General features: G+C 49.9%; 1 protein-coding gene across 1 annotated transcript in view; it reads left to right on the forward strand.

The window, feature by feature from the left end:
* Positions 1–25,163, forward strand: part of LOC134933819 (uncharacterized) — a 229,528-nt gene that overhangs the window by 129,875 nt on the left and 74,490 nt on the right. The gene's annotated exons all lie outside the window — the stretch shown is intronic.

Below are 25,163 nucleotides of genomic sequence, written 5' to 3' on the forward strand. Positions count from 1 at the left end.
GAGGATTCAGTTATATCTGGTATGGTTCCCAAAGACTGGCGTATAGCGGAAGTAGTGCCTATATTCAAAAAGGGAAGTAAAGCTGAACCAGGTAATTATAGACCAGTTAGTCTTACATCTATAGTGGGGAAAGTATTGGAAGGTATTCTAAGAGATAGTATTCAGAAGTTCCTTGAAACCAATAAGGTCATTAAAAGGAATCAACATGGGTTTATGAAGGACAGATCCTGTCAAACCAACTTACTTGGCTTTTATGAAACAGTAAGCGCAAACCTAGATCAGGGTAAAGACGTGGATGTAATCTTTTTAGACTTTGCCAAAGCGTTCGATACTGTACCACACATGAGACTTATATACAAGCTACAAGAATCAGGGCTAGGAAGCACAATATGCACTTGGGTCAAAAACTGGTTAGATAATAGGAAGCAGCGCGTTGTGGTTAATGGATCTTTTTCAACTTGGACTGAAGTGCTAAGTGGTGTGCCGCAAGGCTCAGTATTAGGACCGCTATTGTTCAATATTTTCATTAACGACCTAACAGAAGGTCTAGAGAGCATGGTGTCAATTTTTGCAGATGATACCAAATTGTGTAAGGCTATAAATACAGAGGAGGATGCTGAGTCTCTTCAGAACGACTTAGTTAAATTAGAAGCATGGGCAGCCAAATGGAGAATGCGCTTCAACACAGACAAGTGTAAGGTAATGCACTGTGGTAACAAGAACAAAAATTACACCTACCTACTAAATGGGGTAAAATTAGGGGATTCTGTACTGGAAAAGGACTTAGGTGTCCTCATAGATAGCAAGCTAAGCAGTAGTACCCAAAGTAGGACTGCAGCAAAGAAGGCTAATAAGATATTAGCATGCATAAAACGGGGTATTGATGCTAGGGACGAGAGTATTATACTCCCGTTATATAAATCACTAGTGAGGCCACACCTTGAATACTGTGTACAGTTCTGGGCACCATACTACAAAAAGGATATCCTGGAGCTTGAAAAGGTACAGAGGAGGGCGACCAAACTAATTAAGGGCATGGAGACGATGGAATACAAGGAAAGGCTTGAAAGACTAGGCATGTTTACATTGGAAAAGCGGAGACTAAGAGGGGATATGATCAACATCTACAAATATATAAAGGGACAATACACAGAGCTTGCGCGGGACCTGTTTTTGGTTAGATCAACACAGAGGACTCGTGGACACTCGCTCAGGTTAGAGGAGAGGAGATTCCGCACAATACGGCGTAAAGGCTTTTTCACGGTAAGGACAATACGTGTTTGGAATTCCCTGCCCGAGGGAGTTGTAATGGCGGAATCTGTCAACACCTTTAAGAATGGGTTAGATAAATTCCTATTGGAAAAGGATATCCAGGGGTATGGTGCATAGTCATGCATTATAGTTACTATAAATAGGGATTAAATGCAATGGCTGACAGCAGCATCAGTCAGAAATTTTAGTCAAATCATCATGCATAGGACACCACAAATAGGTTGAACTCGATGGACAATTGTCTTTTTTCAACCTCAGATACTATGTTACTATGTTACACCACCAACTTCCCTAACATCAATTTCCTCCTAAGTCAGGAACGTCAGTAGTCCTGCAGGCCATGTCACTGGCATGACTGACGAGTCCTCTCCTAAACGGGATTCCTCTGGAGGACCCTTGAGTTGTACGCCTTCTTCTGCTGCCGCTGGTGATGCTGCTGGGAATTGATCGTCATCCCAGAGGGGAAGTCGGAAGACCACTTGTACTACTTCAACTAAGTAATTGACTGTCCAACAGTCCTTTGCGAGGAAGATGAAATATGACAGCAGTCATCCTGTTGCAAAGCGGATAACTGAGGCCTTGACAGCTATGTTGGTGTTAGACGTGCGTCCGGTATCCGCCATTAGTGCAGTGGGATTTCAACAATTGATAAAGGTAGTGTGTCCCGGGTGCCAAATACCATCTAGATTCCACTTCACTAGACAAGCGATTCCTGGACTGTACAGGGACATTAAGAAAAGGGTCCTCAGTGTCCTGAAAAATTTGGTTGTACCCAGTGTCCACTTAACCACGGACATGTGGACAAGTGGAGCAGGGCAAACTAAGGACTACATGACTGTGACAGACCAGTGGGTAGATGTATTGCCTCCCGCAGCAACAACAACAGTGGCACCAGTAGCAGCATCTCACAAACGCCAGCTCGTTCCTAGGAAGGATATGCTGTGTATCACTGGTTTCCGTAAGAGGCACACTCTTACGGAAATGGAGGGACATCATCGCAGAATGGCCTACCCCACTTAGGCTCTCCTGGGAATTTGTGATATCGGACAACGCCACCAATATTGTGAGTGCATTACATCTGGGCAAATTCCAGCACGTCCCATGTTTTGCACATACTGTACAATTAATTTGGTGGTGCAGAATTTTTTGAAAAATTACAGGGGAGTGCAGGAGATGTTGTAGGTGGCCCGAAAAATTGCGGAAGACTAGAGTGCCAGCAAACACTCCTGAACCTGCCCTGCCATCACCTGAAGCAAGAGGTGGTAACGAGGTGGAATTCAACACTCTATATGCTTCAGAGGATGGAGGAGCAGCAAAAGGCCATTCAAGCCTATATATCCACCTACGATATAGGCAAAGGAGGGGGAATGCACCTGACTCAAGCGCAGTGGAGAATGATTTCCGTGTTGTGCAAGGTTCTGCAACCCTTCAAACTTGTCACACATGAAGTCAGTTCAGATACTGCCTGCTTGAGTCAGGTCATTTCCCTCACCAGGCTTTTGCAGAAGCAGCCGGATAAATTGAAGGAGAGGCTAAGACGGAAGTTTCTCTTTCCTGCAGCTGCAAACTCTGTTTATCTGACTGGTCGCATCATGTGCAACCAGGTCAGATAAAGCACTTGCTGGTGGGGTCGCATCTGATGCGACCATGCCAGGCAAGTGGCTAAAGGGATAGTATGGCAAGCCTCAATATACACCCAGTGTGCCTGATTATGAGATGTAGTAAAGCTAAAAAGAGCAAGTAACGGGGCACCTGGACAAACCATGTCGCAGTGCACGGGGTGCAAATACGTTTATTATTTTGCATGCAGGGTAAGTACTGGCTGCTTTTTCATGTAGTACAAAAATGCCAGGTAGCTTTATTTTTACATTGCAGTTTATATTTGAGTTTGGACACATATATCTTTACATCTTAAGGTGCATACATACTGTGCGATTTTGGCAATGGCGGATTATGGCTATACTATTAATAGCTCATTGTAGATTGCAATCTTTCTAGTCAAAATTGACTGCACAGTCTATTTTTTCTTGCGATACCAACCACGCGAGAGCGCGCATCCGCAACGCAAGCTGTTTATACATGGATATATAGTCCATATCGGTAGTTCATATCGCACCTTGGGGGTAATTCAGACCTGATCGCTAGGAAGCTAGTTTTGCACTGCTGCGATCAGATAGTCACGGTCAGGGCCGGTTCCAGGGCTTCTGGCGCCCCGGGCGGCATTGGGGGCGTGGCTTCATACAGGGGGCGTGGTCATTCACGCCCCCTGTACAGACTGGAATGATGCGCGGTGCGCGATGACGTCATCGCGCACCGCACATCAAAGGTCCTTTCAACGAAGAGAAACTAGACGCGTAGCGTCTAGTTCCCTTCGTGGAGAGGACCTTGGCCGTGCGGTGCGCGATGACGTCATCGCGCACCGCACAGTAAAGGACCTCTCCACGAAGGGAAACTAGACGCGTACGCGTCTAGTTTCCCTTCCCAGCGGCCAGCGGCAGCAGGGCGACAGCGGGGGCCGGGGGGCACACACTGCAGCAGCGGATCTTGCCCTGGTGTGGCGCCCTCCGGAAGGCGTCCTGCGCCCTCCGGAAGGCGGCGCCCCGGGAAAAAGTACTGCTTGCCCGTGGCAAGATCCGCTACTTGTCACGGTACAGGGGAGTGTATTTTAGCTTTGCAAGTTTGCGATCGCATGTGTCGCAGAGCTGTACAAACAGATTTTGGGCAGTCTCTGCGCAGCCCAAGACTTACTCAGCCGCTGCGATCACATCAGGCTGTTCAGGACCAGATTTGACGTCAGACACCCTCCCTTCAAACGCTTGGCACGCCTGCGTTTTTCCAAACACTCCCTGAAAACAGTCAGTTGACACCCACAAACACCCTCTTCTTGTCAATCTCCTTGCGAACTCCCATGCAAATGGATCCTTTGCATAAACCCGTCGCTGACCGGCTATCCCCATGGCTGCAGTTCGTTGTGCCTGGGCATTGCTGTGCATACGCACAGGCAGTTCAGATCTAATCACCCGCTGTGCGAAAACGCACAACAGTGATCAGGGCTGAATTACCCCCCTTGTGTATGCACCTTTATAAATGGAAGTCTGTTTGTTTGTTTGTTTGTTTGTTTATTTGTTTGTTTGACTGCAGGAGATAAAGTCCAAAACCACTGAAGTGATTGCGATGCAGTTTTCATCACTTTGTAGGTCATTTCCCCATGCAGATCTTAAGTTACTGTAAGTATCATCACAATCGGTTGTCAGGAGGCTGTGGGTGGGGACTATATATATAAAAAGGTGTTATAATTAGAGATGAGCGCCGGAAATTTTTCGGGTTTTGTGTTTTGGTTTTGGGTTCGGTTCCGCGGCCGTGTTTTGGGTTCGACCGCGTTTTGGCAAAACCTCACCGAATTTTTTTTGTCGGATTCGGGTGTGTTTTGGATTCGGGTGTTTTTTTCCAAAAAACCTAAAAAACAGCTTAAATCATAGAATTTGGCGGTCATTTTGATCCCAAAGTATTATTAACCTCAAAAACCATAATTTCCACTCATTTTCAGTCTATTCTGAATACCTCACACCTCACAATATTATTTTTAGTCCTAAAATTTGCACCGAGGTCGCTGTGTGAGTAAGATAAGCGACCCTAGTGGCCGACACAAACACCGGGCCCATCTAGGAGTGGCACTGCAGTGTCACGCAGGATGGCCCTTCCAAAAAACCCTCCCCAAACAGCACATGACGCAAAGAAAAAAAGAGGCGCAATGAGGTAGCTGTGTGAGTAAGATTAGCGACCCTAGTGGCCGACACAAACACCGGGCCCATCTAGGAGTGGCACTGCAGTGTCACGCAGGATGTCCCTTCCAAAAAACCCTCCCCAAACAGCACATGACGCAAAGAAAAAAAGAGGCGCAATGGGGTAGCTGTGTGAGTAAGATAAGCGACCCTAGTGGCCGACACAAACACCGGGCCCATCTAGGAGTGGCACTGCAGTGTCACGCAGGATGTCCCTTCCAAAAAACCCTCCCCAAACAGCACATGACGCAAAGAAAAAGAAAAGAAAAAAGAGGTGCAAGATGGAATTGTCCTTGGGCCCTCCCACCCACCCTTATGTTGTATAAACAAAACAGGACATGCACACTTTAACCAACCCATCATTTCAGTGACAGGGTCTGCCACACGACTGTGACTGATATGACGGGTTGGTTTGGACCCCCCCCAAAAAAGAAGCAATTAATCTCTCCTTGCACAAACTGGCTCTACAGAGGCAAGATGTCCACCTCATCATCACCCTCCGATATATCACCGTGTACATCCCCCTCCTCACAGATTATCAATTCGTCCCCACTGGAATCCACCATCTCAGCTCCCTGTGTACTTTGTGGAGGCAATTGCTGCTGGTCAATGTCTCCGCGGAGGAATTGATTATAATTCATTTTAATGAACATCATCTTCTCCACATTTTCTGGATGTAACCTCGTACGCCGATTGCTGACAAGGTGAGCGGCGGCACTAAACACTCTTTCGGAGTACACACTTGTGGGAGGGCAACTTAGGTAGAATAAAGCCAGTTTGTGCAAGGGCCTCCAAATTGCCTCTTTTTCCTGCCAGTATAAGTACGGACTGTGTGACGTGCCTACTTGGATGCGGTCACTCATATAATCCTCCACCATTCTATCAATGTTGAGAGAATCATATGCAGTGACAGTAGACGACATGTCCGTAATCGTTGTCAGGTCCTTCAGTCCGGACCAGATGTCAGCATCAGCAGTCGCTCCAGACTGCCCTGCATCACCGCCAGCGGGTGGGCTCGGAATTCTGAGCCTTTTCCTCGCACCCCCAGTTGCGGGAGAATGTGAAGGAGGAGATGTTGACAGGTCGCGTTCCGCTTGACTTGACAATTTTGTCACCAGCAGGTCTTTCAACCCCAGCAGACTTGTGTCTGCCGGAAAGAGAGATCCAAGGTAGGCTTTAAATCTAGGATCGAGCACGGTGGCCAAAATGTAGTGCTCTGATTTCAACAGATTGACCACCCGTGAATCCTTGTTAAGCGAATTAAGGGCTCCATCCACAAGTCCCACATGCCTAGCGGAATCGCTCCGTGTTAGCTCCTCCTTCAATGTCTCCAGCTTCTTCTGCAAAAGCCTGATGAGGGGAATGACCTGACTCAGGCTGGCAGTGTCTGAACTGACTTCACGTGTGGCAAGTTCAAAGGGCATCAGAACCTTGCACAACGTTGAAATCATTCTCCACTGCGCTTGAGACAGGTGCATTCCACCTACTATATTGTGCTCAATTGTATAGGCTTGAATGGCCTTTTGCTGCTCCTCCAACCTCTGAAGCATATAGAGGGTTGAATTCCACCTCGTTACCACTTCTTGCTTCAGATGATGGCAGGGCAGGTTCAGTAGTTTTTGGTGGTGCGCCAGTCTTCTGTACGTGGTGCCTGTACGCCGAAAGTGTCCCGCAATTCTTCTGGCCACCGACAGCATCTCTTGCACGCCCCTGTCGTTTTTTAAAAAATTCTGCACCACCAAATTCAAGGTATGTGCAAAACATGGGACGTGCTGGAATTTGCCCATATTTAATGCACACACAATATTGCTGGCGTTGTCCGATGCCACAAATCCACAGGAGAGTCCAATTGGGGTAAGCCATTCCGCGATGATCTTCCTCAGTTGCCGTAAGAGGTTTTCAGCTGTGTGCGTATTCTGGAAAGCGGTGATACAAAGCGTAGCCTGCCTAGGAAAGAGTTGGCGTTTGCGAGATGCTGCTACTGGTGCCGCCGCTGCTGTTCTTGCGGCGGGAGTCCATACATCTACCCAGTGGGCTGTCACAGTCATATAGTCCTGACCCTGCCCTGCTCCACTTGTCCACATGTCCGTGGTTAAGTGGACATTGGGTACAACTGCATTTTTTAGGACACTGGTGAGTCTTTTTCTGACGTCCGTGTACATTCTCGGTATCGCCTGCCTAGAGAAGTGGAACCTAGATGGTATTTGGTAACGGGGGCACACTGCCTCAATAAATTGTCTAGTTCCCTGTGAACTAACGGCGGATACCGGACGCACGTCTAACACCAACATAGTTGTCAAGGCCTCAGTTATCCGCTTTGCAGCAGGATGACTGCTGTGATATTTCATCTTCCTCGCAAAGGACTGTTGAACAGTCAATTGCTTACTGGAAGTAGTACAAGTGGGCTTACGACTTCCCCTCTGGGATGACCATCGACTCCCAGCAGCAACAACAGCAGCGCCAGCAGCAGTAGGCGTTACACGCAAGGATGCATCGGAGGAATCCCAGGCAGGAGAGGACTCGTCAGAATTGCCAGTGACATTGCCTGCAGGACTATTGGCATTCCTGGGGAAGGAGGAAATTGACACTGAGGGAGTTGGTGGGGTGGTTTGCGTGAGCTTGGTTACAAGAGGAAGGGATTTACTGGTCAGTGGACTGCTTCCGCTGTCACCCAAAGTTTTTGAACTTGTCACTGACTTATTATGAATGCGCTGCAGGTGACGTATAAGGGAGGATGTTCCGAGGTGGTTAACGTCCTTACCCCTACTTATTACAGCTTGACAAAGGGAACACACGGCTTGACACCTGTTGTCCGCATTTCTGGTGAAATACTTCCACACCGAAGAGCTGATTTTTTTGGTATTTTCACCAGGCATGTCAACGGCCATATTCCTACCACGGACAACAGGTGTCTCCCCGGGTGCCTGACTTAAACAAACCACCTCACCATCAGAATCCTCCTGGTCAATTTCCTCCCCAGCGCCAGCAACACCCATATCCTCCTCATCCTGGTGTACTTCAACACTGACATCTTCAATCTGACTATCAGGAACTGGACTGCGGGTGCTCCTTCCATCACTTGCAGGGGGCGTGCAAATGGTGGAAGGCGCATGCTCTTCACGTCCAGTGTTGGGAAGGTCAGGCATCGCAACCGACACAATTGGAGTCGGACTCTCCTTGTGGATTTGGGATTTCGAAGAACGCACAGTTCTTTGCGGTGCTACTGCTTTTGCCAGCTTTAGTCTTTTCATTTTTCTAGCGAGAGGCTGAGTGCTTCCATCCTCATGTGAAGCTGAACCACTAGCCATGAACATAGGCCAGGGCCTCAGCCGTTCCTTGCCACTCCGTGTGGTAAATGGCATATTGGCAAGTTTTACGCTTCTCCTCCGACAATTTTATTTTAGGTTTTGGAGTCCTTTTTTTACTGATATTTGGTGTTTTGGATTTGACATGCTCTGTACTATGACATTGGGCATCGGCCTTGGCAGACGACGTTGCTGGCATTTCATCGTCTCGGCCATGACTAGTGGCAGCAGCTTCAGCACGAGGTGGAAGTGGATCTTGATCTTTCCCTAATTTTGGAACCTCAACATTTTTGTTCTCCATATTTTAATAGGCACAACTAAAAGGCACCTCAGGTAAACAATGGAGATGGATGGATTGGATACTAGTATACAATTATGGACGGGCTGCCGAGTGCCGACACAGAGGTAGCCACAGCCGTGAACTACCGCACTGTACTGTGTCTGCTGCTAATATATAGACTGGTTGATAAAGAGATAGTATACTCGTAACTAGTATGTATGTATAAAGAAAGAAAAAAAAACCACGGTTAGGTGGTATATACAATTATGGACGGGCTGCCGAGTGCCGACACAGAGGTAGCCACAGCCGTGAACTACCGCACTGTACTGTGTCTGCTGCTAATATATAGACTGGTTGATAAAGAGATAGTATACTCGTAACTAGTATGTATGTATAAAGAAAGAAAAAAAAACCACGGTTAGGTGGTATATACAATTATGGACGGGCTGCCGAGTGCCGACACAGAGGTAGCCACAGCCGTGAACTACCGCACTGTACTGTGTCTGCTGCTAATATAGACTGGTTGATAAAGAGATAGTATACTCGTAACTAGTATGTATGTATAAAGAAAGAAAAAAAAACCACGGTTAGGTGGTATATACAATTATGGACGGGCTGCCGAGTGCCGACACAGAGGTAGCCACAGCCGTGAACTACCGCACTGTACTGTGTCTGCTGCTAATATATAGACTGGTTGATAAAGAGATAGTATACTCGTAACTAGTATGTATGTATAAAGAAAGAAAAAAAAACCACGGTTAGGTGGTATATACAATTATGGACGGGCTGCCGAGTGCCGACACAGAGGTAGCCACAGCCGTGAACTACCGCACTGTACTGTGTCTGCTGCTAATATATAGACTGGTTGATAAAGAGATAGTATACTCGTAACTAGTATGTATGTATAAAGAAAGAAAAAAAAAACCACGGTTAGGTGGTATATACAATTATGGACGGGCTGCCGAGTGCCGACACAGAGGTAGCCACAGCCGTGAACTACCGCACTGTACTGTGTCTGCTGCTAATATAGACTGGTTGATAAAGAGATAGTATACTCGTAACTAGTATGTATGTATAAAGAAAGAAAAAAAAACCACGGTTAGGTGGTATATACAATTATGGACGGGCTGCCGAGTGCCGACACAGAGGTAGCCACAGCCGTGAACTACCGCACTGTACTGTGTCTGCTGCTAATATAGACTGGTTGATAAAGAGATAGTATACTCGTAACTAGTATGACTATAAAGAAAGAAAAAAAAACCACGGTTAGGTGGTATATACAATTATGGACGGGCTGCCGAGTGCCGACACAGAGGTAGCAACAGCCGTGAACTACCGCACTGTACTGTGTCTGCTGCTAATATAGACTGGTTGATAAAGAGATAGTATACTACTAATATTATATATACTGGTGGTCAGGTCACTGGTCACTAGTCACACTGGCAGTGGCACTCCTGCAGCAAAAGTGTGCACTGTTTAATTTTAATATAATATTATGTACTCCTGGCTCCTGCTATAACCTATAACTGGCACTGCAGTGCTCCCCAGTCTCCCCCACAATTATAAGCTGTGTGAGCTGAGCACAGTCAGATATATATATACATTGATGCAGCACACTGGGCTGAGCAGTGCACACAGATATGGTATGTGACTGAGTCACTGTGTGTATCGTTTTTTTCAGGCAGAGAACGGATATATTAAATAAAACAAACAACTGCACTGTCTGGTGGTCACTGTGGTCGTCAGTCACTAAACTCTGCACTCTCTTCTACAGTATCACAGCCTCAGGTCAATCTCTCTCTCTCTCTCTCAACCCTAATCTAAATGGAGAGGACGCCAGCCACGTCCTCTCCCTATCAATCTCAATGCACGTGTGAAAATGGCGGCGACGCGCGGCTCCTTATATAGAATCCGAGTCTCGTGAGAATCCGACAGCGTCATGATGACGTTCGGGCGCGCTCGGGTTAACCGAGCAAGGCGGGAGGATCCGAGTCTGCTCGGACCCGTGAAAAAAACATGAAGTTCGTGCGGGTTCGGATTCAGAGAAACCGAACCCGCTCATCTCTAGTTATAATGACAGAAATCCCACTAACATAATTGGACACACCAGATCATATGATCGTGTCATTTTTCCCAACTATAGCATGACTGTCACCAAAACCCCATCGTATAGCCACAGCTGTATCACTCCACAACTGGCACAACTGTCAGCAGAACATCTCTGCATCATTGACTGCAGCATACTCCTGCCTCAAAGACAGCAGCACATCCCTGCCTCACTGACAGCAGCACATCCCTACATAACTGACAGCAACACATCACCGCCTCTCTGACAGCAACACATCACCACCTCACTGAAGTAGCACATCCCTGCCTTACAGACAGCCGCACATTCCTGCCTCAGTACAGCAACACATCCTTGCCTCACTGACAGCAGCACATCCCTACATCACGGACAGCAACACATCACCGCCTCACTGACAGCAACACATCACCACCTCACTGACAGCAGCACATCCCTGCCTTACAGACAGCCGCACATTCCTGCCTCAGTACAGCAACACATCCTTGCCTCACTGACAGCAGCACATACTGACCTCACTAACAGCAGCACATCCCTACCTCACTGATAGCAGCACATCACTGCCTCACTGACAGCAGCATATCTCTGCCTCACATATATTAGCACATCCCTGCCTCACTGACACCAGCACATCCCTAACTCACTGACAGCAACATATCCCTGCCTCACTGACAGCAACACATATCTGCCTCACTGACAGCAGCACATTCCTGCTTCACTGACAGCAACACATCCCTTCCTCAATACAGCAGCACATCCCTGCCTCACTAAATGCAGTACATCCCTGTCTCACTGACGGCAGCACATTCATGCCTCAGTGACAGCAACACATCCCCGACTCACTCACTGCAGCATATTCCCACCTCACTGACAACAGCACATCACTGCCTTACTCACAGCAGCACATCCCTGCCTCACTGACAGCAGTACATCCATGACTCACTGATAGCAATACATCCATGACTCACTGACAGCAGCACATCCCTGCTTCACTGACAACAGCACATTCCTGGATCATTGACAGCAGCACATTGCCGTCTCACTCACTGCAGCACATCCCCACCTCATTGACAGCAGCACATCACCGCCTCACTGACAGCTGCACATCCTTGCCTCACTGACCGCAGCACATTCCTGCCTCACTGACAGCAACACATTCCTGCCTCACTGACAGCAGCACATCCCTGCCTCACTGACAGCAGCACATTCCTGGCTCACTGACAGCAACACATCCCCACCTCACTCACTGCAGCACATCCCCACCTCACTGACTGCAGCACATCCCCGCCTTACTGACAGCAGCACATCCTTGCCTCACTGACAGCTGCAGATCCATGCCTCACTGAAATCAACACATCCCTGCCTCAGTGACAGCAGCAAATTCCTGCCTCACTGACAGCAGAACATCCCTGTCTCATTGACAGCACATCCCCGCCTCACTCACTGCAGCACATCCCCACATCACTGACAGCAGCACATCCTTGCCTCACTGACAGCTGCACATCCATGCCTCACTGATAGCAGCACATCCCTGCCTCACTGACAGCAGCAAATTCCTGCCTCACTGACAGCAGAACATCCCTGTCTCATTGACAGCAGCACATCCCCGCCTCACTCACTGCAGCACATCCCCGCCTCACTCACTGACAGCAGCACATCCCCACCTCACTTACTGCAGCACATCCCCGCCTCACTGGCAGCAGCACAACCCTGCCTCACTGGCAGCAACACATACCTGCTTCACAGATAGCAGCACATCCCCGCCTCACTCACTGCCGCACATCACTGCCTCACTACATTAACACATCCCTGCCTCATTGACAGCAGCACTTTCCTTCCTTACTGACAGCAGCATATTCCGGCCTCACTGACGACAAAACATCCCTGCCTCACAGACAGCAGCACATCTCCACATCACTGACAGCAGTATATCGCCGCCTCATTCACTGCCTCACATCCTTGCCTCAATGACAGCAGCACATCGCCACCCACTCACTGCAGCACATCCCTGCTTCACTGACAGCAGCACATCACCGCCTCACTCACAGCAGCACATGCCTGCCTCACTGATAGCAGCACATCCCCGACTCACTGACAGCAGCACATCCTCGCCTCACTGACAGCATCACACCCCCGCCTCACTTACAGCAACACATCCCCACCTCACCTCACTACGGCACATCTCCGCCTCATTGACAGCAGCACATTCCTACATCACTGACAGCAGCACATCCCTACCTCACTGACCGCAGCACATCCCTGCTTCATTACAGTAGCACATCCTTGCCTCACTGAAAGCAGCACATCCCTTCCTCACTGACTGCAGCACATCACCGCCTTACTGACCGCAACATTTCCCTGCCTCACAGACAGCAACACATCCCTCCCTCACTGACAGCAGCACATCCCTGCCTCACTGACAGCAACACATCCCTCCCTCACTACAGCTACACATCCCTGCCTCACAGACAGCTGTACATCCCTGCCTCACTGACAGCAACATATCTTCGCCTCACAGACAGCAGCACATCCCCGCCTCACTCACTGCAGCACATCCCCGCCTCACTCACTGACAGCAGCACATCGCCACCTCACTTACTGCAGCACATCCCCACCTCACTTACTGCAGCACATCCCGACCTCACTGGCAGCAACACAACCCTGCCTCTCTGGCAGCAACACATCCCTACTTCACAGATAGCAGCACATCCCCACCTCACTCACTGCAGCACATCACTGCCTCACTACAGCAACACATCCCTGCCTCACTGACAGCAGCACTTTCCTTCCTCACTGACAGCAGCATATTCCGGCCTCACTGACGGCAAAACAACCCTGCCTCACAGACAGCAGCACATCTCCACATCACTGACAGCAGCATATCGCTGCCTCACTCACTGCCTCACATCCTTGCCTCAATGACAGCAGCACATCACCACCCACTCACCGCAGCACATCCCTGCCTCACTGACAGCAGCACATCACCGCCTCACTCACAGCAGCACATCCCTGCCTTACTGATAGCAGCACATCCCCGACTTACTGACAGCAGCACATCCGCACCTCACTGACAGCAGCACATCCTTGCCTCACAGCAACACATCCCCACCTCACTGACAGCAGCACATTCCCGACTAACTCACTAGGGCACATCTCCGCCTCACTGACAGCAGCACATTCCTACATCACTGACAGCAGCACATCCCTACCTCACTGACAGCAGCACATCCCTGCTTCATTACAGTAGCACATCCTTGCCTCACTGAAAGCAGCACATCCCTTCCTCACTGACAGCAGCACATCACCGCCTTACTGACCGCAACATTTCCCTGCCTCACAGACAGCAACACATTCCTCCCTCACTGACAGCAGCACATCCCTCCCTCACTGACAGCAACACATCCCTCCCTCACTACAGCTACACATCCCTGCCTTACAGACAGCTGCACATCCCTGCCTCACTGACAGCAACACAACCCCACCTCACAGACAGCAGTACATCCCCGCCTCACTCACTGACGCACATCTACGTCTCACTGACAGCAGCACATCGCCACCTCACTCACATCAGCACATCCCTACCTTACTCACAGCCGCACATCCTTGCTTCACTGACAGCAGCACATCCCTGCCTCACTCACAGCAGTACATCCATGCCTTACTGATAGCAACACATCCATGACTCACTGACAGCAGCACATCCCTGCCTCACTGACAGCAGCACATTCATGGATCATTGACAGCAGCACAATGCCGTCTCACTCACTGCAGCACATCCCCACCTCATTGACAGTAGCACATCAACACCTTACTGACAGCTGCACATCCTTGCCTCACTGACAGCAGCACATCACTGCCTCACTGACAGCAGCACATCCCACCTCACTGACAGCAGCACATTCCTGCCTTACTGACAGCAACACATTCCTGCCTCACTGATAGCAACACATCCATGACTCACTGACAGCAGCACATCCCTGCCTCACTGGCAGCAGCACATTCCTGGATAATTGACAGCAGCACATTGCCATCTCACTCACTGCAGCACATCCCCACCTCATTGACAGCAGCACATTACTGCCTCACTGACAGCTGCACATCACTGCCTCACTGACAGCAGCACATATCTGCCTCACTGACAGCAGCACATCCCACCTCACTGACAGCAGCACATTCCTTCCTCACTGCCGGCAACACATCCCTGCCTCACTGACAGCAACACATCTCAGCCTCACTGACAGCAGCACATTCCTGGCTCACTAACAGCAACACATCCCCACCTCACTCACTGCAGCACATCCCCACCTCACTGACTGCAGCACATCGCCGCCTCACTCACTGCAGCACATCCCCACCTTACTGACAGCAGCACATCCTTGCCTCACTGACAGCTGCAGATCCATGCCTCACTGATAGCAGCACATCCCTGCCTCATTGACAGCAGCAAATTCCTTCCTCACTGACAGCAGAACATCCTTGTCTCATTGACAGCAGCACATCCCCGCCTCACTCATTGCAGCACATCACCGCCTCACTCACTGACAGCAGCACATACCCACCTCACTCACTGCAGCACATCCCCGCCTCACTTACTGCAGCACATCCCGGACTCACTGGCAGCAACACAACCCTGCCTCACTGGCAGCAACACATCCTTGTTTCACAGACGGCAGCACATCCCCACCTCACTCACTGCAGCACATCACTGCCTCACTACAGCAGCATTTTCCTGCCTCACTGACAGCAGCATATTCTGGCCTCACTGATGGCAAAACATCCCTGCCTCACAGACAACAGCACATCTCCACACCACTGACAGCAGCATATCGCCGCCTCACTCACTGCATCACATCCTTGCCTCAATGACCGCAGCACATCGCCAGCCACTCACTGCAGCACATCCCAGCCTCACTGACAGCAGCACATCACCGCCTCACTCACAGCAGCACATCCCTGCCTCACTGATAGCAGCACATCCCCACCTCAAAGACAGCAGCACATCCTTGCCTCACTGACAGCAGCACATCCCTGCCTCACTTACAGCAACACATCCCCACCTCACTGATAGCGGCACATCCCCGACTCACTGACAGCAGCACATTCCTACATCACTGACAGCAGCACATCCCTACCTCACTGACAGCAGCACATCCCTGCTTAATTACAGTAGCACATCCATGCCTCACTGAAAGCAGCACATCCCTTCCTCACTGACGACAGCACATCAGCGCCTTACTGACTGCAACATTTCCCTGCCTCACAGACAGCAACACATCCCTCCCTCACTGACAGCAGCACATCCCTGCCTCACTAACAGCAACACATATCTCCCTCACTACAGCTACACATCCCTGCCTCACAGACAGCTGCACATCCCTGCCTCACTGACAGCAACACATCCCGCCTCACAGACAGCAGCACATCCCCGCCACACTCACTGCAGCACATCTACGCCTCACTGACAGCAGCACATTGCCACCTCACTCACTGCAGCACATCCCCACTTCACTCACAGCAGCACATCCCAGCCTCACTCACAGCCGCACATCTTTGCCTCACTGACAGCAGCACATCCCTGCCCCACTGACAGCTGTACATCCATGCCTCATTGATAGCAACACATCCATGACTCACTGACAGCAGCACATCCCTGCCTCACAGACAGCAGCACATCCCTGCCTCACTGACAGCAGCACATTCCTGGATCATTGACAGCAGCACATTGCCGTCTCACTCACTGCAGCACATCCCCACCTCAATGATAGCAGCACATCACCACCTAACTGACAGCTGTACATCCTTGCCTCACTGACAGCAGCACATCTCTGCCTCACTGACATCAGCACATTCCTGCCTTACTGACAGCAACACATTCCTGCCTCACTAACAGCAACACATTCCTGCCTCAATGACAGCAACACATCCCTGCCTAACTGGCAAGCAGCACATCCCCGTCTCACTGACAGCAGCACATCCCCACCTCACTTACTGCAGCACATCCCTGCCTCACTGGCAGCAACATATCCTTGCCTCGCTCACTGCAGCACATCCCTGCATCACTCACTGCAGCACATTGCCTCACTCACAGCAGCACATCCTTACCTCACTGACTGCAGCACATCCCTGCCTCACAGACAGCAGCACATCCCTGCCTCACTGACTACAGCACATCTCCACCTCACTGACAGCAGCACATCCCACCTCTCTGACAGCAGCACATCGCCGCCTCACTCACAGCAGCACATCATTTCCTCTCTGACAGCAGCACATCCCACCTCTCTGACCACAGCACATCACAGCCTCACTGACAGCAGCACATCACCACCTCACTGACAGCAGCACATTCCTGTCTCACTGACAGCAACATATCAATGCCTCACAGACAGCAACACATCGCTGCCTCGCAGACAGCAGCACATCCCTGCCTCACTGACTGCAGCACATCTCTGCCTCACTGACAGCAGCACATCACCGCCTCACTGACAGCAGCACATCCCACCTCTCTGACAGCATCGCATCGCCACCTCACTCACTGCAACACATCCCCACCTCATTGACAGCAGCACATCACCTCCTCACTGACAGCAGCACATTCCTATCTCACTGATAGCAGCACATTCCTGTCTCACTGACAGCAGCACATCCCTCTCTCACTCACTGCATCGCATCCCACCTCACTGACAGCAGCACATCACCGCCTTACTCACTACAGCACATCTCCACCTCACTGACAGCAACACATCACCGCCTCACTGACAACAGCACATCCTTGCCTCACTGACAGCAGCACATCCCTGTCTCACTGATAGCAGCAGATCGCTGCCTCACTGACAGCAGCACATCCCTGTCTCACAAACAGCAGCACTTTCCTGCCTCACTGACTGCAGCACATCCCCATCTCACTGACAGCAGCACATCCCCTCCTCACTTACTGCAGTACATCCCCACCTCACTCATACAGTACATTTAATGTTTTTACTGACTCATTTATTTTTAGCACTTCCTTGTTGTTTTTTCTGACCCTACCACCTACACCACCATTTCCTTCCCTAAACACTGTTTGCTGGCTCTGCTGTTTTGCATATTATTTTTATATTTACACTTTCCACAGGTCCTAATTTAAACTTTCTGTCAATCTCAAACATCTTCTCTTAAGCACAAATGCACATTGGACATTATTTAAATTATTTACAAACATTTTCTTTAAGAAATGCAGCAATGAGAGTCATACTCCTGTAGAGTCTGTAGCAGATTAATAGATTCTCAACCACAAATTAAGTTCTATATGCTCCTTGCCTTAAGATGTCAAATCAGAGGACCAGGTCCCTTAAACAGTACAGTAGCTCATACCGCTTTTATACTAAAATCGCAGGTCGCAGCCAGGAGACTGACACAGGTGCTACCCGGTTGAGTCCCACATCAGCCCCCTTTCCCACTGAAGTCTCTAACTCGGCATATTGCAGGGTTGGTGACATCAGCAGTGATGCGGCGGGGGTGGCGCTTGGAGATCACATGATCTCCAAACGCTGCCTTTACATCACTGTGAACGGGCAGCCGGGTCAATATGACCCGGCTCCCATTTACACTGCACAGTTTGTCGGGTTCTAACTCGTGTTCAACCCTGCAAACTACCCGAGTTGGAATAGTGGGTCACTCGACCCGGATTATTCTTATTTGACCCATTCTCTTACTTCCTAGAGGATGCTGGGGTCCACATTAGTACCATGGGGTGTAGATGGCTCCACTAGGAGCCACTGGCACTTTAAGAGTTTGAGAGTGTGGGCTGGCTCCTCCCTCTATTTCCCTCCTACCAGACTCAGTTTAGAAAATGTGCCCGGAAGAGCCGGTGACAGCTAGGGGAGCTCCATTGGAGTTCTTTTAGTTTTATTATTTTAAATAGAGTTTAGGCACAGGGAGGCTGCTGGCAACAGCTTCCCTGCTTCAAGGGACTAAGGGAGGGGAGTAGTGTCCGCCCTGCAGGGTCTGAGCCACTATTTCCGCTGACAGGACACTGAGCTCCTGAGGGGATCAAACGTTCCCCGCCACAGGGGATCGCTCACCCCAGCAGCATGCCGCCACCCCCTTACAGAGCCAGAAGATCAGTGGCAAGTTAGTCACTGGCCCCCCTGGCAGGTGAGGAGCCGGTGTGAAGATTGCGGCAACAGGTTATGTATGGAGCGCAGTACTAACTGCACTCAGGGGCTCAGTGGTACATAGTGCGGTGCTGTGAGGGGCGCCCTGAGTCAGCGCCTACACCCTACACTGACCACCAAGCCTGTCAGGGTCCCAGGATCGCTGCCAGCACTTTCCTCAGGCCAGTATAATCTTCAGAAGAGCGGGAAGTCAGCGCCATGAAAGGGGGCGGAGCTTTTCCACAGAGCGGACCCAGCAACGTTCAGCGCCATTTTCCTGCCTGCAGAAGCGCTATCAGTGAGAGCTGTCCCTCCAAATCAACTCCAGCTATCTTATACGGTACCAGGGGGTTGAAGAAGGGGGGGAGGCTTTATATCTGTATTGTGCAACCTATTAAGGTACACAGTAAGCGCTGGTTAGGGGTCTCCCTATCTTGAAGCGCTGTGTGTGGGTTGGCTCCATTCTCTGTGTCTCTCTTGCCATTCTTGGGGGAAAAGCTCTCTCTGCCCTTCCCTGTGTGTGTGTGAGGTGATTGTGGTCTCCATTAAGCTATGTCCATGGACTCTGAGTCATATGCTGCAGAGGATATGTCCTCTCAGGATGATCCCATTCCATGTAATCAGGATTGCACTGTGTTAGCGCAGGTCCCTGCAAGGGAGCCTGAGTGGTTAGCCTCTCTTAAAAGTATGATTTCTCAGATTTCTACTACAGTTGCACAAAACGAGTCTGCAACTCAGGTTTTACAGAACTCTATGGCAGTATGGTCCGGTTCTGTTACCTCAGGGCCCTCTAATGTACGCTCCCAAAAACGTGCTCCTGCCCAGATTATGCAAGATGACACGGATACCGATTCTGACACGGCAGGCGGTGATGGGGATATGCTGCAGGGGGGCGGCATCTCATGCAAAAGGGGTGCAGTTGATGATAGAGGCCATTAGAGATGTGTTGAATATCATTGATACACCTGAGCAGATTGAGGAGGCTTACTTCACTGACAATAAGAAAGCCTTGCTAACCTTCCCTGCGTCTAAAGAATTAAATGCTATATTTGAGAAAGCCTGGGAAATCCCGAAGTAAAAATTTCAGATCCCTAGAAAGGTTCTAGTTGCTTTCCCTTTCCCTGAGGAGGATAGGAAAAAATGGGAAAACCCACCCATAGATTCTCAAAAAAGGTGGTTTTACCTGTCCCCGTATCTACCGCGTTAAAAGAACCGGCTGATCGTAAGATTGACACTACTCTCAAATTCATATACACAGCTTCAGGGGCGATACTACGTCCTACTATTGCCTGTGCAAGGCTATAATAAAGTGGTCAGGCACGTTACTTGAGGATTTAGATACAATGGATAAAAGTGACGTTTAATTGTTTTTACGTAACATTCAGGATTCTGCAGGATTTATGGTGGAATCCATGAAAGACCTGGGTTCGATGACTGCAGGGATATCCATGCCTGTCTCTGCTCGTAGAGGACTGTGGCTGCCCCAGTGGTCTGCCGACACGGAATCCAGGAGAGGTGTGGAGACCCTACCCTACACAGGTCAGGCTCTCTTTGGGGAAGCATTGGATGCGTGGATTTCCACGGCTACAGCGGGTAAGTCACCTTTTCGTCCCTCAGCTGCACCTGCTACGAAGAAACCTTTTTCTTCAGCTGCATCACAGTCCTTTCGGGCTGCTAAAACACGAAAGGCCAAGCCGTCCAACACCTTCTTTAGAGGAGGTTGGCCAAAATCCAAGAAACCTGCTGCTGCGCGTTCCCAGGAACAGAAGCCTGCTTCAGGTAAGCCAAAGTCCTCTGCATGACCTGGAGGTGGGCCGGTGGGGGCGAAACTCAGACATTTCAGCCACGTCTGGGTGTCATCCGGCCTGGATCCCTGGGTGCAAGATATTGTGTCCCAGGGATACAGGCTGGAATTTCAAGATCTCCCTCCTCACCGATTCTTCAAATCAGGCTTGCCAGCTTTGCTGGCGGACAGGGCTATCCTACAGGAAGCCATCCAGAAGTTGGTGGAGTCATAGGTCATTGTACCAGTTCCTCCCCATTTGCAAAACAAGGGTTACTATTCAAACCTTTTCATGGTACCGAAACCGGATGGTTCGGTCAGGCCCATTTTGAACTTAAAGTCACTAAACCCCTTTCTGAGGGAGTTCAAGCTCAAAATGGAGTCTCTGAGGGCGGTGATATCAGGTCTGGAGGAAGGAGAATTCCTGGTGTCCCCGGATATCAAGGGTGCGTAACTCCACATTACGATTTGGCCGCTGCATCGAGCTTTTCTCCGATTCACACTGTTAGACAGTCATTTTCAGTTCCAGGCCCTGCCATTTGGCCTCTCCACAACACCGAGGGTATTCACCAAGGTGATGGCGGAGATGATGGTTCTCCTCCGCAGAGAGGGGGTGAACATAATTCCGTATCTGGACGATCTGCTGATAAAGGCATCGTCCAAGGAGAAGCTGTACTTCCTCAGCAGACACGATCTCCATCCAGGGGAGTGGGGACTCCATTCGGAGGTGTTACCAGAGGTAACAGACCTTTGGGGAGTACCTCAAATAGACATGATGGCCTCTAGTCTCAACAAGAGGATTCGGCGGTATTGTTCCAAGTTGGGGGACCCACAAGCCATGGCAGTGGATGCCCTATTGACTCCGTGGGTGTTCCAGTCGGTGTACGTGTTTCCTCCACTTCCACTCATTCCAAGAGTTCTAAAACTCATAAGTTCAGGAAATCCTCATTGCTCCGGACTGGCCAAGAAGGGCTTGGTATGTGGATTTTCTGGATCTACTGCTAGAAGAGCTGAGGCCTCTCCCTCTTCGGGAGGACCTGCTACAGCAGGGGCCGTTCACCTATCAAGACTTACCGCGGCTACGTTTGACGACATTGAGGTTGAACGCCAGATATTAGCTCGGAAGGGCATTCCGAACCAGGTTATTCCTACCCTGGTACAGGCTAGGAAAGGAGTAACGTCTAAACATTACCATCGTATTTGGAAGATATATGTATCTTGGTGTTAATCCAAGAAATTTCCTACGGTGGAGTTTCAACTGGGACGGTTTCTCCTCTTCCTGCAAGCAGGTGTGGATATGGGCCTGAGGTTGGGATCCGTAAAGATCCAGATTTCGGCCCTATCCTTTTTCTTCCAGAAAAAGTTGGCTTCCCTCCCTGAGGTTCAGACGTTTCTGAAATGGGTTCTGCACATCCAGCCTCCCTTTGTGCTGCCTACGGCGCCCTGGGATCTTAACGTGGTGTTACAGTTCCTCCAATCAGATTGGTTCGAGCCTCTGCCGGAGGTTGAGGTCAAGTTTCTCACGTGGAAGGCTGTCACTTTGTTGGCCTTAGCTTCTGCTAGACGTGTGTCAGGGTTGGGGGCGTTATCTTGTAAGAGCCCCTACTTGATCTTCCATGAAGATAGAGCTGAGCTTCGGACACATCAGCTGTTCCTTCCGAATGTTGTGTCGGCATTTCATATCAACCAACCTATTGTGGTGCCAGTTGCTACTGTCTCCTCAATTTCATCAAAGTCCTTGGATGTTGTAAGGGCTCTGAAAATCTATGTGAAGAGGACTGCTAATCATAGAAAATCAGACTCTCTGTTTGTCCTATATGATCCCAAGAAAATTGGGTGTCCTGCTTCTTTGCAGACGATCTTTCGCTGGATCAGGTTCACTATCCAGCATGCGTATTCTACGGCAGGATTGCCGTGTCCTACGTCTTTTAAGGCCCACTCTACTCGTAAGGTAGGTTCTTGGGTGGCTGCTCGGAGTGTCTCGGCTTTACAGCTTTGCCGAGTGACTACTTGGTCTGGGTCGAACACGTTCGCTAAGTTCTACAAGTTCGATACTTCGGCCTCTGAGGACCTTCAGTTTGGTCAGTCAGTTCTGCAGGAGCCTCTGCGCTCTCCCTCCCGTTCTGGGAGCTTTGGTACATCCCCATGGTACTAATGTGGACCCCAGCATCCTCTAGGACGTAAGAGAAAATAGGATTTTAATTGCCTACCGGTAAATCCTTTTCTCGTAGTCCATAGAGGATGCTGGGCGCCCGCCCAGCGCTTTGTGATCCTGCAGTGTTTACTTAGTTCAGTACTGCTTAGTTCTTGGAAGTTCAACATCCCACAGAAACTTCTGCTTCTCTTCTACTCCGCGATTGTGGAGTCGGTACTGTGCTCCTCGATACTGGTATGGTACAGCTCCAGCAGCGCGAGGGACAGATGCAGGCTCCAAAAGGTGGTCAGAACCACAGAGAAGATCATCGGGGCCGACCTTCCCTCAATCCAGGACCTGTACCTGTCCAGAGCTAAAAAGCGGGCAACACAGATTGTAAAAGACCAGCTACACCCCAGCCACAGCATGTTTAACTTGCTTTCTTCAGGCAGGCGATACAGGGCCGTCCCCGCCAGGTCCACCAGAAGCCTCAAAAGTTTATTTCCCCAAGCGGTCCATCTGCTGAACTCCTGAACATTGACTGACTAGACGTACAAGTAACAACTCACTTGTTGTGTCCCTACGGTATTCCTATCTGTATGACTTTACTTGCCCCCCACCTGCTTATCTGTTACCTACTTGGCTGTTGTATAGCAAACCGAAGACAAATTCCTAGTATACGCAAGTATACCTGGCCAATAAAGCTGATTCTGATTCTAGTTTATGTTTGATAATGTACCAGATTGGTGACTGCAATCCACTGTAGTGAATACACCATAGTCTAGTGCAGTATAATGTAACATATGTATAATGTATAATTAAAGTGCACAGCCTGGAACCTGGCCCTAATGTACTAAGCCTTAAAAAGTGATGAAGTGGAGAAGGATAAAGAGTGATAAAGTACCAGTCAATCAGCTCCTAACTGTCATTTTTCAAACACACTCTGTAACATTGCAGTTAGAAGCTGATTAGCTGGTCATTTATCACTCTTTATCCGTCTCCACTCTATAACTTTTTAAGGTTTAATACATTTGAGCCCTTATCCCTATAGGAGGGGGTGGGCCATCAATGAGCAGGGGCCACCAGGGGTTTCCCCCATAGGCGTGCGCAGCACATTTTATTAGGGGGTGCACCATCGGAGGGGTGTGTCTAGCACCGCCTTTTGGGCGTGTCTAGCACCATCTATTGACTGTCAACGCAATATAAAATATCCACCCTTGTACCAATCCTAATAAAGCAGATACATTGTCAGATGTTGTGGTGTGCACCAAAGAAGCACTCCTGATGGTACTCACTGCAATTATACTGCTCCTCCTCAGCCTGGTCTGGCTACCCCTCTCTTTCCCCTGCAAGCTGCAGCAGCTTACTTACAAGTCAGTCACTCACTGACACTGACAGTTGCAGACTAGTACTGCTGCTGCTGGAAATAGAGTGACGTGCCAAAGCTGCTGCCGACCGCCTGCCAGTATTGAATTTGTCTTCCTAAGAGGAACGCTGGCTGCATGCTGATCCTCATCAGTGACAGATGGCATAGCATAGAAGGAGAAAGGTGGCGGGTGGGCATGCGAGCAGCATGACGTAATCACATCACATCATGCTGTTTTTGTACATGGAGGTGGAGCCGGGAGTTTGAAACCCAGTGGCAGTGGCACCCTTGATTAACCCAGGCATCCAGTCAGTAATGCAGTCCTGACAGGGTGCAGCGCAGAGGGGGCAGTAATCAGCCTGCTCGGCGATCGCTGCATCAGGCATGTGAGATTGGGGTGCCAGACATTAGGGGGTGCCTGTGCGCACCAGGCACCCCCCCTGCGCACACCTATGGTTTCCCCTATAGCTCCGTGGGCCAGTCCGACCCTGATTAGCGGATACTTTTAATGGGACAGTTTTTGCACCTACCAGGAGCACTTTATATAGCAGGGCCATAACTATCGGTCTGCCAGTGGTGCTTGTCACACAGCGCAGATGCACCCGCCTGGCCGCTCTGCCACCGCTATACTGTGGGGTTAGCCCGGCCACTCGCCCGCCGTCACCGCTCAGCTGCAGTGCATTGCCCGACTACCTCTTCTCACATCGGTAGTCAGACAACACCGCAGCTCCCCTTCCTCACCTCCCGTCTCCCCCTCCCCCCCCCCCCCCCCCTCATATTCTGGGAGAGATTACCTCTCTCCCAGCCCACCCCTACCCTGGTGTAATGTTTGTAAATGGCACTACTGTGCAACATAATTTGAATAATGGAGACTACTGTACAGGGTAATATGCAATGGTATTATTTTGTGGCCCTGTTCCTTCCCAATGAAGCCACGCACCAATATTTTTGACACTCACTGGCCCTATTTTAAATATGAGAGGGGTACTGATGCTGTTTCTTGCAAACAGCGCTAAAATGTCTAGT

This window comes from Pseudophryne corroboree, chromosome 1 (assembly GCF_028390025.1).
Source record: "Pseudophryne corroboree isolate aPseCor3 chromosome 1, aPseCor3.hap2, whole genome shotgun sequence".
NCBI lineage: Eukaryota > Metazoa > Chordata > Amphibia > Anura > Myobatrachidae > Pseudophryne > Pseudophryne corroboree.